Source organism: Haematobia irritans, chromosome 3, assembly GCF_050003625.1.
Source record: "Haematobia irritans isolate KBUSLIRL chromosome 3, ASM5000362v1, whole genome shotgun sequence".
Classification (NCBI taxonomy): Eukaryota; Metazoa; Arthropoda; class Insecta; order Diptera; family Muscidae; genus Haematobia; species Haematobia irritans.
This window is the reverse complement of record NC_134399.1, coordinates 63,812,411-63,829,932: the sequence shown is the minus strand read 5'-3', so window position 1 is coordinate 63,829,932 and position 17,522 is coordinate 63,812,411.

The following is a 17,522-nucleotide window of genomic DNA, read 5'->3' as shown; positions in this document are numbered from 1 at the left end:
GTAGTAAAATTTACAAATTTAAAGAAATAATGAACTATTTTGTGAGAAATACGAAATTTGTAAATCTTTATGCTTCAATTGAATATAATTTTTTGCTGTTTTTTAGCTCATTTAACTAACGTACGCAAAAAATTATTAGAGTAAAGGAAACTTTCTCCAAACATAATAATTCCATGAACTAAAATAAAGTTAAATTGGCTTTAGTGAAAAAGAGAGTTCACTTTTTTTTTAGTATATCAGTGTAACTTTTACCGCCTATAGGTATGCATATACTGGGTTGATCTTCTGAATATTAAATTTCAAAGATATTCAGCTAAATGATAAAATTAATGTTAGATAATGTCAGTGTTAAGATCTAATTTAAGAAAAAAATTAGATTAATTCTTGTTCTGCTTCTGTTATTGTTGGTTAACTCTTCAATCATTATTGTTTTTTTATTTCAGCTTAAAACCATGCATTGACTAAACTACAAGAGTAGCTTGTAACCAATATTCATTTTGGTTTATTGAATTATTCGAATTTACTCTGATAATTGGTTGATAGTTTCGCTGCAAGTAGAGGATGTTAATGAGGAACGTGGTAGTTCCAAAACGGCAGTCCATCCAACCGTCTTGCACTCCAAAAGGGTGTTTCCACATAAAATTTGACAAATATGCTTTTCCTCTGTTGATTAAGCTACTCTTGTAGTTTAGGCAACGCATGGTTTTAAGCTGAAATCAAAACAACAATAGTTATTTATAGAGATTAAAAAGTCATGGCTTTTTAAGCGAATATGGGCGTTGCTTTCAAAAAGATCAACAAAATACATTTCGTCTTGTAAATCTACATTTTTGAAATTGATTTTGCACCATTTCAACTATCCCATTTATCATCCTTAGAACAAGCATGTCATTATTTATGTTAATGGATAGATGGTTGTATTAGAATACTTCGTCTACATCTCAAGCGTCTATCTTATATTTTGGCTAATTGAAAAACATTAAACTTTTTTTGAAATTTCACGAATAGCAATATTTTGTTTACTTTCTAAAAGATGACAGGGAGGATGGTCAAAACAAATTATTGCGAATTTTAATTATTTCCTATAAATATGGATCAATAATTTATGTATATCATTAGTTAGTATATTACTTTTCGATGCATTAGAAATTATCGGAGACAAAATGGTGAGCAAACATTTGCTAACTAATTTTCAATCAACTGAATACTGGAAATAAAATTTCAGAAATTTTTTACAGCTTCCCTGGTTGTGATATATTCATTAGTTTTAACCAAAGCTGATGTCAGCGAACTTTTCCCACCACTTCGACATATAGGAAATGCCATTGGGGAAACTGCAGCGGCAACTTCCAATTTTCTGTTTAAAGCACCCTCTATACAAAGCGTTGTAGATAGCACAGCATATGCGGATTTTGGAGGTACATCGACGGTTACCCACGATTATGATGGTAGTCCATCGACACACCATGGCCAAGCAATTGAATTAGGTCCAGAAAGAAGTTCTCATCTTCGTAGTAATCATTCTGTAATGGGTCATGAAATAAGTGCTCCATCTATAGTTACACATGTCCATAATGGTGGTCATTCAGTTGTATACTTGGGCAGGGATTTTAACTATCAACATCAATATGATAATGCTCCTATTTCTAGCCAACACAATAATCATTACACAACACATGACACTGAAACTTATGATTCTAAGACTGATCACTCTGACCACCACTCAGAACATGGCGCTTCTATCTACCATAAAGATTCTACCAATTCAAATCGTCATAGACTCCCCTCAAACATTGCCGAACAGGCAGTATCATCGTTGGGAGTTCAAATCGTGACTCCTGCTTTGATTCCACAACCCGTTTTGGGCGGATTAACTTCATTGAACTACCTTATTCCAGCATTTAGACTTTTTCTGTTTCCTTCCCAAGTGCGAGCTCCATCGTTAACAACTCCCGTAGCAATTTCTACTAGCAGCGATCCGGCTGATTCAAAAGTAGCTGCATACACTTTGAATGGAGCTTTCTACTGAAAACAGAAACAATTTAATAGATTTCGGTAATTTTATAAGTGAATTTCAGAAAGGAATATAACAAATATATTACACATACAATAATATATCAATTAGTTTAAATATTATACACACACAAATATTCATATATTTCAACTAAAAAATTAATTATATCAAAGAGGTGAGCCTAATTTGGGAATATCGTTCTTTGTTTTGGTAAATCCCCCATATAGAAGATCTCCCATTAGCCGTTTGGACACAAATTTTTTTACACAATTTGCCTGAAATTTGAAAACCGTTATTTTTACGTCACAAATTGGTACACGCACAGAAAAACCATGTTTGGACATGGTTGCCGCATCCATTTAATGCTTATCTAGAGCATGTAATTGCCGCGAAAACCATGTAAAGGGTGATTTGTTAAGAGCTTGATAACTTTTTTTAAAAAAAAAACGCATAAAATTTGCAAAATCTCATCGGTTCTTTATTTGAAACGTTAGATTGGTCCATGACATTTTCTTTTTGAAGATAATTTCATTTAAATGTTGACCGCGGCTGCGTCTTAGGTGGTCCATTCGGAAAGTCCAATTTTGGGCAACTTTTTCGAGCATTTCGGCCGGAATAGCCCGAATTTCTTCGGAAATGTTGTCTTCCAAAGCTGGAATAGTTGCTGGCTTATTTCTGTAGACTTTAGACTTGACGTAGCCCCACAAAAAATAGTCTAAAGGCGTCAAATCGCATGATCTTGGTGGCCAACTTACCGGTCCATTTCTTGAGATGAATTGTTCTCCGAAGTTTTCCCTCAAAATGGCCATAGAATCGCGAGCTGTGTGGCATGTAGCGCCATCTTGTTGAAACCACATGTCAACCAAGTTCAGTTCTTCCATTTTTGGCAACAAAAAGTTTGTTAGCATCGAACGATAGCGATCGCCATTCACCGTAACGTTGCGTCCAACAGCATCTTTGAAAAAATACGGTCCAATGATTCCACCAGCGTACAAACCACACCAAACAGTGCATTTTTCGGGATGCATGGGCAGTTCTTGAACGGCTTCTGGTTGCTCTTCACTCCAAATGCGGCAATTTTGCTAATTTACGTAGCCATTCAACCAGAAATGAGCCTCATCGCTGAACAAAATTTGTCGATAAAAAAGCGGATTTTCTGCCAACTTTTCTAGGGCCCATTCACTGAAAATTCGACGTTGTGGCAGATCGTTCGGCTATTCATGATGAAATGTCAAAGCATACTGAGCATCTTTCTCTTTGACACCATGTCTGAAATCCCACGTGATCTGTCAAATACTAATGCATGAAAATCCTAACCTCAAAAGAATCACCCTTTATTTTGTCTTTGTAAAAATAGTTTTCGAGCGGAGAAAAATGTATGGTGGCAATATGGTTCTCAAATACCGCAAACATGTTCTATCATTTAAATGATAGAATTTGAGACCATTAAATGGTCGGGAAAATCATGTACCTGACCATTCAATTTTTTTTTACTTTTTTACAGGGAAAAAAGTATTTTTATAGGTTAAGTATAGACATGTCTAGAACCATTACATGGCCATAAAGACCATTTACATTTTTTTCGTGACCATTTAATTTTTTAACTTGTTTGCATCGAAAAGAATTTTATAAAAACATTGAGCAGGTACACACGATTTTCATTTTGCGCGTCAGTCGTGTGTTGATTGTTTCTTGGAATGGACGGAGAATACGGATTTACTGTGTTTTGTGTTAATTTATTTATTCAGAAGTGGCACGTGGTTTTATGTGAACACAAAAAAGGAAAGTATAATTGAAAAAATTTACCAGTCTTTTGTTCTGCAGTTTGCTATATGGTATCTTTTATTTGCAGTTACATGATGTCTGCGTTTGTACATTTGATGGGCACGATGTAAATATGGAATAAGTACTTATTGTTGAAATTAAAATAAAATAGAGTGTGTAAAAATATATGATGTTTGCATGAACGGCATTATAAATACAAATAAACAATGAATTAGTTTATAAATAAATAAAAACAAACAAATAAAGTTAATTTTGTGTTTTCTTTTTTCAAGTGGCGTCCTTTTTTCGACGATGAAAAAAGTTTTTTCATAAAGATCAAAACATTTTAGGTTGTGACCATGTTCTTTTAACTAGAAGAAAAACATTTTTAATGAATACCATAACATTTTAAATCGTGACCATTGTCTTTTCATTCAAACAAAATTCTTTTTATCAATATAATAACATTTTAGATGAGGACAATTACATTTTTCTTAGAACCATGTTCACTGAGTCAACATGGTTGCAGGTTAAAATGTTACATGGTCACCGCAAAAATAGCTCCTATCATATTATTTTGCTCTTCGAATATGATTGTGACAATCATGTTTCTTCTCTGCGTGTATGCGGAATATGATATGTCTCTATCCCTGTTTTGATATAGCGCTATATAGAGCGATTTGACGTTTTGGGAATCTAAAACCCGCAATCTTGATCCGATTTGCTTGAAATTAGAAATCTAGAAGTATTAAGGTCCATAAATCCTATTTGGTTTATGTACACTGAAAAAACACATATCCGTTTCCAAAGATTTTGTCTTTACACTAATGATTTTGGTATTGATTCCGAGCCAAAGAAGCGGAGACAATTTGATGTGAGGATAATTTTAAGACACAATGCTATTTTAACTATAAGTTTTGCGTAATTGATTCTAGGAATTCTAGGCGTGTTCTATACTAAGAAAAATTCGCATTCGTATTTTAAGGATATGACATTTTTGGCCTCACGACAATATGTTTTTCAGTGTAGGTAAATATTTAGTATATACCCTGTATACACCAAACTCCCGATTTAACTGAATGAGGGGATAGAAGACGCTCTTATCGTTCAAATTTCCCAAAACTAGAAATAACATTTTCCGATTTGACTTCTCGTGCTCATTCGACATTTCAAAGCTGTTATTTCGTTCGATATTCTTGCACCCTTAAACAAGAATTCCTCTAAGACAAGAATTCCATAAAATTCCGCTAAAATGACTCCATTTCATAATATATACCCCAAGGTATTATGTTATGAATGGAGCGCTATTAAGCGTATATATTGTTCCTACATAATAATGTAAAAGTCATTGGTCACAGGCTATGTTAGATATTGATGTCGCGTATTGTACATTTTTATACCCTGCGCCACACTGTGGAACAGGGTAAAGGGTGATTCTTTTGAGGTTAGGATTTTCATGCATTAGTATTTGACAGATCACGTGGGATTTCAGACATGGTGTCAAAGAGAAAGATGCTCAGTATGCTTTGACATTTCATCATGAATAGACTTACTAACGAGCCACAACGTCGAATTTTCAGTGAATGGGCCCTAGAAAAGTTGGCAGAAAATCCGCTTTTTTATCGACAAATTTTGTTCAGCGATGAGGCTCATTTCTGGTTGAATGGCTACGTAAATAAGCAAAATTGCCGCATTTGGAGTGAAGAGCAACCAGAAGCCGTTCAAGAACTGCCCATGCATCCCGAAAAATGCACTGTTTGGTGTGGTTTGTACGCTGGTGGAATCATTGGACCGTATTTTTTCAAAGATGCTGTTGGACGCAACGTTACGGTGAATGGCGATCGCTATCGTTCGATGCTAACAAACTTTTTGTTGCCAAAAATGGAAGAACTGAACTTGGTTGACATGTGGTTTCAACAAGATGGCGCTACATGCCACACAGCTCGCGATTCTATGGCCATTTTGAGGGAAAACTTCGGAGAACAATTCATCTCAAGAAATGGACCGGTAAGTTGGCCACCAAGATCATGCGATTTGACGCCTTTAGACTATTTTTTGTGGGGCTACGTCAAGTCTAAAGTCTACAGAAATAAGCCAGCAACTATTCCAGCTTTGGAAGACAACATTTCCGAAGAAATTCGGGCTATTCCGGCCGAAATGCTCGAAAAAGTTGCCCAAAATTGGACTTTCCGAATGGACCACCTAAGACGCAGCCGCGGTCAACATTTAAATGAAATTATCTTCAAAAAGTAAATGTCATGGACCAATCTAACGTTTCAAATAAAGAACCGATGAGATTTTGCAAATTTTATGCGTTTTTTTTTAAAAAAAAGTTATCAAGCTCTTAACAAATCACCCTTTATTATAAGTTAGTGCATATGTTTGTAACACCGAGAAGGAGACGAGGTAGACACATGGTGTCTTTGGCAATAATGATCAGGGTGGGTCCCTGAGTCGATATAACCATGTCCCTCTGTCCGTCTGTCTGTGAACACATTTTTGTGATCAAAGTCTAGGTCGCAATTTGAGTCCAATCGCCTCCAAATTTGGCACATGTTCCTAATTTGGGTCAGAATAGAACCCTATTGATTTTGGAAGAAATCGGTTCTGATTTAGATATAGCTCCCATATATATCTTTCGCCCGATATGCACTAATATGGACCCAGCAGCCAGAGTTTTATACCGATTTGCTGAAATTGAAATTTTGTACAAACATAACACTTAGTCGTATAGTCAAGTGTGCAAAATTTTATTGAAATCGGTTCAGATTTAGATATAGATCCCATATATATCTTTCGCCCGATATGGATTATATGGACCCAGAAGCCAGAGTTTTATCCCGATTAGCTTGAAATTGTGTACAAACATAACACTTAGTCGTATAGTCGAGTGAGCTAAATTTGGTTGAAATCGATTCAGATTTAGATATAGCTCCCATATAAATCTTTCACCCGATATGGACTAATATGGTCCTACAAGCCAGAGTTTTCGCCCAATTTGGTTGAAATTTTGCACAGGGAGTAGATTTAGAATTGTAGCTATGCGTGCCATATTTGGGTGAAATCGATTCAGATTTAGATATAGCTCCCATATATATCTTTCGCCCGATATGCACTTATATGGACCCAGAAGCCAGAGTTTTATCCCGATTAGCTTGAAATTTTGCACAAGGAGTACAATTGGTAGTATAGTCATGTGTGCCAAATTTGATTGAAATCGGTTCAGATTTAGATATAGCTTCCATATATATTTTTCGCCCGATATGGACTTATATGGCCCCAGAAGCCAGAGTTTTGGCCCAATTTGGTTGAAATTTTGCACTAGAAGTACAATTAGTAATATAGTCATGTGTGCCAAATTTGATTGAAATCGGTTCAGATTTAGATATAGCTCCCAAATACATGTTTTTCTGATTTCGACAAAAATGGTCTAAATACCAACATTTTCCTTGTTAAATCGCCACTGCTTAGTCGAAAAGTAGTAAAAATGACTCTATAATATACCCTTTTTCTTTGGAATCTACACTGAAAAAAAAAGCATACTCGGTTCCAAAGATTTTGTCTTTACTTTAAAAAATTTGGTATTGAATCCGAGCCAAAGAAGCGGAGAATACAAGTAAGGATACTTTTAAGACACAATTCTCTTTTAAATTTAGGTTTTGTGTACTTGCTTCTAGGAAGCAAATTTTAATTTTTCGCTTTCTCAGCTTTTTTTTCTTCATATGCTATCAAAGTCCTTTAAAAATGAGTTAACGGCAACTTTATTTTCCAAATTAGGACTCGACTTCCAGTAGAAATTATGCTATGTTTGAAGTAAAAAACTTCTTTAAAATAAAGTTTTGAAAAACATGTCCTATATTTGAACGATTTTTTGCTTTGTAGTCAAGATGCAAAAAGACAACAAATTTAAAGACAATTTCATTAAATTTAAAGAATTTTTCTGAATTATTAAAGTCAAGTTGACCTTAGCCTATAAATTTTTTCTTTCATGTTAAGATACCCATTTTTAAGTCAAATCGCTTAATTATAAGGACAATACGACTTCATGGAAAAGTTTATCGACTTTTGGACAAGGAAAATAACTTTATTTTAAAGAAATGCATCTTCTATGCTAAGCAAAATTTGTATTCGTATTTTAAAGACATGAAATCTTTGACCTCACGACAATATTTTTTCAGTGCATTCTCTGTAATTACTTTATTCTCGGTACCGATATTATACGGCTTTAGACAAATTGCATTTTTACGTATTGCCATATAAACTCGATCATCATTATCGATAACCAAAAATGAAATGGATAACAGCAGCACTTATAATATAGTCGGTCATAACATATTGCTTTACGTCCGAGTAGTTCACACCAGAGAATGAAGCCGCCGAGTCGCGCCGCCGATTTCAGTCGCCGCCGACGATTTTTGACCAGTCGACGCCGCCGCCGAATATATCGACTCATCTCGACTCAAATTTAGCCGCCAATTAATCAAAAATATCGATTTAAATCAGAAAAATGTATTACTAATTGTCGTATTTTATTCCAAAATTTTGAACCTTCCACCCACAATCAATCTATTTCACACTGCTATAATAACTTTGCAAAAAAATTTGCTCAGAAAATTTGAAGTCAATGTAAATTTGATTGTAAGATTGGTTGTACAACTAATCTCATTACCATTCGAATAACTTCAAATTGATTTTATAATGGATAATTGTCCACCGCCGAATGGACAAATCTATATCGGCTTAGCCGTCAAGCCGCCGCCGCCGGAGACAAAAATTTAGTGTCAGCCGCCGCCGACAAAAATGGGTCGGCTTCATTCTCTGGTTCACACTGGAATAAGTTTTGTATACAATAAATCTTTGCTTATGAAACTTCTTACTATATTATGGTGCCGTGAAAAATTATTTAGTTTTAATAATATAAGCCCATAAAGGTATTAAATCACTCTCGGGGATACTACGGTACTGACCAGGGTGAAAAAGTATTGAATAAAGTACTCTAGTACTGCATTTTCCAACCCTAAATTGTATCCGAATATTTAGTGAGTACAACTTTGACTTAAAGTCCACTTTCTTTGTTAGAACATCGTTGCACTAAATAGAAGATCCCAGGAGTTCATTTATCCATTTGGGAGATCTTTATTACCATTTACCTTATTTTTCAATCCAAGATAATGTATCTCGAACCAGTACTAAAATCTTTCAAGCAAGTGCCGGTCAAATAAGAGGTTCCATTCTAATGGACGTACTCTGAATGGTGGTTATGCAAATGAGACAGAATAAAATGATATAACACACAAATAGATTTAATTTCAACGTAATAAATAATGTTTGACACAAATTTAAAATTATGCAATAATAAACCATCAGAATTTGTTTACTCTAATGTGAGCTAAAGAACAGGTTCGAAGATGTAGAAATCGGTGGTTATTATAGTAAATCCTTCGTACTCATATGCATTACAAATTTTATGAGACATATACCACACTTAGGCTTGACTATCGGTGCCTGGCATTTGTATTTTTTTTTTTTTTTTTGAATATGGATTTATTAAATCATTGAAGTTGCATACGCAGAAATAATCAAGATTGATATCGAAATAAATACACTCGAAAGATATGCTTGTCTAATAATGGTATTTGGTTGATAATATAAATCTCGCCATACATCTCAATTGTTTGGCTCAGCTGCACGCAAAGGAAATACTTTCCTTCGGAACGAAATTTTAGAGAAATTAAAATCCCATTTACTATAAAGTATTTTCCTTAATATCAATAATTTTTTTACGAACGTTGCAGTGTTTTTCTGGTAATACTTTTTATTTGTTTTAAAAGAAAATTTGTTAGTGTCAAAAGAAAACTTCGTTTATTGAAAATTTCCTCGGAAAAGAAAACTCTTTCAGTGGGTAAAATGTCTAAAATGCCTAAAGGCCCAGGAAATGCTAACGACTTAAGACATGTCAGATTGTTGGTCTTCACACATACATTGAAAAAAGCATGCCCGGTTCCAACGATTTTGTCTTTACTTTAGAAATTTTGGTATTGATTCCGAGCCAAAAAAGCGGAGAATATAAGTAAGGATACTTTTAAGACACCATTCTCTTTTAAATTTGGGTTTTGTGTTCTTACTTCTAGGAAGCTAATTTTAATTTTTTCTTTTTTCAGCTTTTTCCTTCATAGGCTATCAAAGACCTTTAAAAACGAGTTAACGACAACTTTATTCTCCAAATTCAGACTCGACTTCCAGTAATTATATAGAGAAATGCGTCTTTTATGCGAAGCAAAATTTGCATTCGTATTTTAAGGACATGAAATCTTTGCCCTCACGACAATATTTTTTTCAGTGTATGTATCTCAATCATATATGACAGTTTAACTTAAAATTAAACCTTATAAATTTCTTATTTGTTTTAAATCAAAGCCAGTTGTATTTTAAGATCGAAGTTCATATGAGATATATGAACTTTTCTAATACAATCTGAAATAAAAACTATTTTAGTACAAGATGGCTTAGAGAGACAATTCGGCATACCACAGAATTGTCCCTGAATCAGATTTCAATATGCTTTATCGACTCTCAAGAAGCTAAATCATGAGATCGATTGAATGGGGGATATATTCAAAAATGAATCATCATCTTCAAAGCTAGACTTTAAACTTCAAAATATTTGTGACGGACTTTGAAAGGTGGTTTTAGAATGTTACCCAAGAATACATTAAGTTGGCATGGGGCAACATTTAGTATTAGCTCGTAGGTAGGTAGGAAGTTCACCACTTGTAGTATCACAATTGACTGAGTAGTTCACGTGGGAGCCACTGTGGTACACTGAAAAAAAATACTGTCGCGAGGCCAAAGATTTCATGTCCTTAAAATACGAATGCGTTTTTGATTAGCACAGAAGATGCATTTCTCTGATATAAAGTTTTTTTTTTCATGTCCAAAAGACGATAAACTTTCCTATAACGTTGCTTTTTCCTTATAATTAAGTGAATCAACTTAAAAATGGGTATCTTAAAAATGAAAGAAAATTTTGTTTGACTAAGATCTTTAATAATTGTGAAAAATTCTTTAAAATTATTGAATTTGTCTTTAAATTTGTTGTCTGTGTGCATCTTGACAACAAAGCAAACAAGTATATATGGCCGTAAGTTCGGCCAGGCCGAATCTTATGTCCGATCCGGAGTTCAAATCTGGGGATCGCTTTATATGGGGCCTATATATAATTATTGACCGATTTCGACCAATTTTTGCATGGGTGTTTGAGGCCATATATTAACACCACGTACCAAATATCAACTGAATCATATGAATTTTGGTCTTCGGAGGTCAAATCTGTTGATCGGTTTATATGGGTGCTATATATAATTATGCACCGATGTGGACGAATTTTTGCATGCTCATTAGAGACCATATACTATACCAAATTTCAGCCGTATCGGATGAAATTTGCTTCTCTTAGAGGCTCCGCAAGCTAAATCGGGGGATAGGTTTATATGGGGGCTATATATAATTATGAACCTATGTGAACCAATTTTTGCATGGTTGTTAGAGACCATATACTAACACCATGTACCAAATTTCAGCCGGATCGGATGAAATTTACTTCTCTTAGAGGCTCCGCATGCCAAATCGGGGGATCGGTTTATATGGGGGCTATATGTAATTATGGACCGATGTGAACCAATTTTTGCACGGTTATTAGATACCATATACTAACACAATGTTCCAAATTTCAGCCGGATCGGATGAAATTTGCTTTTCTTAGAGCAATCTCAAACCAAATTTGGGGGTCCGTTTATATTTGGGGCTATACGTAAAATTGGACCGATATGGCTCATTTGCAATATCATCCGACCTACATCAATAACAACTACTTGTGCCAAGTTTCAAGTCGATAGCTTGTTTTCTTCGGAAGATAGCGTGATTTCAACAGACGGACGGACGGACATGCCCAGATCGACTCAGAATTTCACCACGAAACCTGAAATAAGGGGCTACCACTATACCTAAGCTAGTCCCCTGAATGTGTGAGGTAGTTGCATAACTAAAACTGAAGCAAGAGGATTTATATCTTTATTATCTGCAGTCGATGCTGGGCTATGGGAAGAAGTCGCAAGGTGTTAAATCACAAGATCTCGATGGTCAATTGTGATCATATTTTCGAGAGATAACACGGTCCGGAAACTTTTACGGTGAAATAGTAATGCTACACTAGTTTTCACTACTGAATATCTGTGTATCAAATCTCTGATCAAAAAGGGGTTTCGTTAGAGATATTAAAGTCAGGTAAAGATTCCCTTAATGACATGTTTCATCCATTGTCTGGAGCCATATTGAGTAGGGAGTAAAAAGGTCTCAAATCAATAGATGCAACATTTTATTAACAGAATCTTTCATAAAATTTGATTGATAGACACAGAGACTATTTAAGATTGTCTGTCAATTCGACTACCTGCAGCACTATTTTTTGCATATAATGCCTTTTAGGCCAGATATAATGTCACTGTGACTTTCTAGCCCTTTCTTGAATTTTGATTTTGGCAAAACCATTGTTGGCAAGAATTCATATCATTCAGAATGTCATATTGCATTTACTATCAGTAACAGAGTTTGCCGAAATATCGAAAGGTAGACTATGTGATATAATGATACTTAAAATAGATGCCAAAGAAAATTTAACACTGGTACCCAAAGGGATTCCAAAATTCCTACACAGACACTTTCAAAGGAGATGGATTTAATCGTGGGTATTACAAGTAAATAGTCTTACTTTGCTTAAGCTTATATTTATTGGCATCAGACCGAACGGATCTACTGCATTTCTTATCGGTGTACATCTAGTTTTATTTTTTCTGGAAATATCCAATTACTACATTTTCAAAATATTTGGACGTTTGCTGACTTAATATTAAAATTACTATTAATCTTACACATAACCTTCATCGTCTTAAGAACGTCTAATAAATACAAATTTGAAATGGAATTGATTCATTACTTTTTACTTTCTAATTTTATATTGGGAAGTTTTTTTATTGAATTAAATCCGACAACATATAGTCTATCCAAAACAAGCCAATAATAAATAAGATTCTGTGAGACAATCAGGTTAATAAATAAGAAAACAAAAAATGATAACGTAATCGAAATTTGCCAAAAAAAAATGTCAATTGAATATAGCAAATTTAATTGTCTGTAAGTATTTAGAAGGGTAAAGAAATAATCCTATTCTAAGTGCTTTAATTTAAATTCTTTTAATTTCTGGTTTTTTGATTTTTTATCTATCTGGAAGTACCTTCCACGTCGCAAAGACGACAAATGTCCACATGTTGGGACGTAATAAGTAACTGATTATAGAAATTTTTATTAGTAATTGAGACCCAAATATGTACCATTAATTGCTTAACAAATCCTATAAAACGAGCAAGCATATCATAATAAAGCATCAGTTTTACAATAAACGTTCTTTCGACTGTGATAGGATAAAATCAACATCACCAATATGGTAAGTGGAAGTAGATTTATCCCAGCAGTACTCCGTAACGAAATTTTAGAAAAAGTGCTAATATGTGATTACATAACGAGCGATTGTTGATTAAACCCTTAAATTAGGAAAGCAAACGAATCATGACTCGGATGCGTACAAAAAAAAATTTAGGACAACTTCAATACATGAAAACCCCACAGATCACCTCAAACATGTTTCAATAACATAATGTTAATAATTTTGGTGGCAAAAAAATGTTTCGGCAAATATATGCATGTGTTCCGATTTCAAATACATAAATTCTGAGAAAATTAAATGGTGGCGTCAATCACGTGGAAAAGTAACATTATGCTGTTACAAAACGTTTATGGTGGTTATATTCCTCCTTTGAGGTGATCATATTCCTTGACCTGTACTTATGTTTGAAATACATGTATGTTCTTAAAAGATGCACTATTGCCGGTATATATGTCAACACGCAAAGAAAAAAAACGTTTGGAAAACGTGTACCGAAAACGTTTTTCTTTTGTTAGAGTTTTTTGAATTGCTTCGAAAAGTATACACTTTTATCACCAAAAAAATTCGTTTGTGAAAAAATTTTTATTCTTTCAATAAAAAAAGTTATTTCTGAACCAACAACACAGTCCATTTCGTTTGTATCAAACACTGTTCTTTTCTAAATTTTGGTCTTTAATAAGACACATTTTACAGTTCATAGTAAAAACTTAATATAGTAGAATGTAATGTTGAACATTTGTTCGGAATCTTCCGACCATATCTGGAATATATGTAATAAAAAAAAAAAAATTCGGTCGAAGCAGGGATCGAACCCACGACCCTTGGCATGCAAGTCGGACGTAGCAACCACTGCTCCACGGTGCCCAACTAAATGTATTTTTCTGTTAAATAAACTTTGTTTAATCGGCTCGTGGGCGCCGCAAGCTATGCTATATAAATATAACTTATATGGGTAATTATCTATTGATGACAATAACGGCTACATGGCTCAGTGGATAGTGTGTTGGCTTACAAATTGCATGGTCCGTGGTTCGATTCTCCGTCCAGGCGAAAGGTAAAAAAAAATTTTAAAATTCATAAAAACGTATAATTTCTTCTACATTGTTTGTGTTACAGAAAAAGGTGCTAAGAACTAAAAAACTTCGTGGAAAGATGTGAGAGAAAATGCAATTAGCCAGAAAAAAATTTTTTTGAGTTAGTCTTTATGAAATTGTTTTTACATCCTGGAAAAGAATAAACGTTTATAACAAAAAGTATATACTTTTCTTCCAAATACACTTCAACGAAAAGCAAATGAGAAACGAACTTTGTTTGTCTAAAATTTCGTTTGGGAGGAAAGAATTATTTTTTTGCGTGAAGGAGTATGGTTTTTATCCTAGTTTTGATCGAACGCCAAAAAGTACTTCATTTTGGATGGAAAGAATATTTCTGAATTTTTCTGACCGATTTCTCATAAAAATTTTAATACAATTTTATAAAATGTGAATTCGGAAATTCAAAGTAAAATGGTTCCGACAATGCGTTACCCAGTAAAACGGACGAATGATATATATGGGAGCTATATCCAATTCTGATTTCAAAAAAATTTGCTGGTTTTTGCTTATGCTGCTCCAGCTGCTATCTGCCATGTTCAGAGTGGTGGCTTTACTCATGCTGCCTCGGCCCCAGCCCCTCGCTATTCAGCTCCAGCTGCTGTTTCCCATGGTCATAGTAGCGGCTTTACTCATGCTGCCTCAGTACCAGCACCCCGTTATTCAGCTCCAGCTCCCATATAACATGGTCAAAGTGGTGGCCATTTCCATGCTATTTCCCATGCTCATGCCGCTTCGGCACCATCTCCTCGTTTTGCAGTTACTGGTTTTGTACAATCCTCAGCTTTTGCTGTCCACTATGCTGGTGTGCGTAGTAAGAATTTTAACTACAGTGCCTTTGCAAAATTTCACGAAAATCTGAGTAAAACTCTGGCTTCTGAGGGCATATAAGTGCATATCAATCTAAATATATATCATAACTATATCTAAATCTACTACTCCTTGTGCAAAAGTGGAAACAATTCAATGTAAAACTCTGGCTTCTGAGTGCATATAAGTGCATATTGCGCGTAAGATATGAGTGCTATGTCTAAATCTGAACCGTTTTCTTCCAAAAACAATAGGGTTCTATTCTGACCCAAAAAATCTTACATGTGCCAAATTTGAAGTTGATTGGACTAAAACTAGACTTTGATCACAAAAGTCTGTTCACAGGCAGACGGACGGACATGGCTAGATCAAATCAGGGGCCGGCCCTAAGTGTTATTGCCAAAGACACCATGTGTCTATCTCTTCGCCTTCTGAGTGTTGCAAACATAGGCACTATCTTATAATACCCTGTTCCACAGTGTGGCGCAGGGTATAAATATACAGGAGAACTCTTTTAAAAAGTAGGGCCAAGGGAAGTCTCCCTACAGGAAAAGAAATTGAGGTACTCTTTTTTCAACGGATGGTTTCCACACATGTGTCATTTACATTTTACACAAATCATTTTCATATTTTTTAAAGGATGTGTATATACAGATATGTTATACATGCAGATGTGAAATGGGCCGCTTTAAAAACAGCTAAAGAAAGGTTTCGCTAATATATTAATTTTGTTTGTTCAATTTATGCATTCCAGACGTCCTCAACATTTCCTTTCAAAAAACAAATAAATACCTATTTATGGAACACCCTCTTCCACTGCCCTACAAAATTTCAAAAAATGAACGTCCCTATCCGCCATCACAAATGAATAACTAAAATAGGGGATTTTTTTGTCTAGAATTTATCCTCCATACCTTTTCCATTTTCGTGTCAAGTTTAGGAAAATTGTTATCCCGGATCCCTTAAAAAGTTCGTTTCTTATCGGTGTCTTAACTTCAAATCGAACTAATATTTCTAAGAACTGTGAGCACATTTTATAGCAATACTGGTTTTTATAGACATGCGTGAGGACATCCCCATTTTGGTGTAGTATACAGCCAGAAAAGGAATATAGTCACCTAAAACATGTTTCAAGAGCTACATGTTATTTTTGGATGGGAACATGTAACATATTTGTCCCAAAACTGTTATTTTCGCGAAAATTATGAATATGTTTGCCGAGAAAAGAACAAATTTGCGACAAAAATATTCCAAACAGGTTTGGGATGATCACATTCATTGGGTTGGCTTACCTCTTGTCAACCCAACCTAGGCTTACCTAAAATTTTGTTTCGGTATAACCCATTTTTCATAGACAACAGAAAGCATTCATATTTTAATGTTTATCCGTATTACAGAAAGCCACCGTATTTTCCGTGATTTCCTTACTCTGCATCTCGATGGCTCAGGCATTGAGCAATACTTATTTGCCGCCCCATCAAGGCAGTGCTTCGAGTGTAAATTTTGTCGCATCTAAGCCTAGTGGATTTGCTCAAGCAGCATCAGCACCTGTAGTCAGTTATAGCGCTCCAGCTGCTGTTTCTCATGGACATGGTGGTGGTTTCGCTGCTTCAGCACCTGCTCCCCACTATTCTGCTCCAGCCGCTGTTTCCCATGGTGGTGGCTTCACTCATGCTGCCTCGGCCCCAGCTCCTCGTTATGCTGCTCCAGCTGCTGTCTCCCATGTTCAGAGTGGTGGCTTTACTCATGCTGCCTCGGCCCCAGCCCCTCGTTATTCAGCTCCAGCTGCTGTTTCCCACGGTCATAGTAGCGGCTTTACTCATGCTGCCTCAGCACCAGCACCCCGTTATTCAGCTCCAGCTACCATATCACATGGTCAAAGTGGTGGCCATTCCCATGCTGCATCGGCACCAGCCCCTCGCTATTCAGCTCCAGCCCCTATTTCCCATGCTCATGGTGGTGGCTTTACTCATGCTGCTTCGGCACCAGCTCCTCGTTATGCCGCACCAGATCCTGTTTCTCATGGTCATAGTGGTGGTTTTACTCAGGCTGCCTCGGCACCAGCTCCTCGTTATGCTGCACCAGCTACTGGTTTTGTACAATCCTCAGCTCCTGCTGCCCACTATGCTGCACCAGCCGCCGTTTCCCATGGTCATTCTGGTGGTTTTACCCACGCTGCATCTGCTACAGCTCCCCGGTATTCTGCACCTGCACCCGTTTCTCATGCTCACTCAACTGGTAGGCATTCTAGTGGTTTTGTTCAAGCAGCATCGGCTCCAGCTCCACGATATTCCGCACCTGTTGCTTCGTCTCATGGCCATGGTGGAGGATTCGTTCAAGCAGC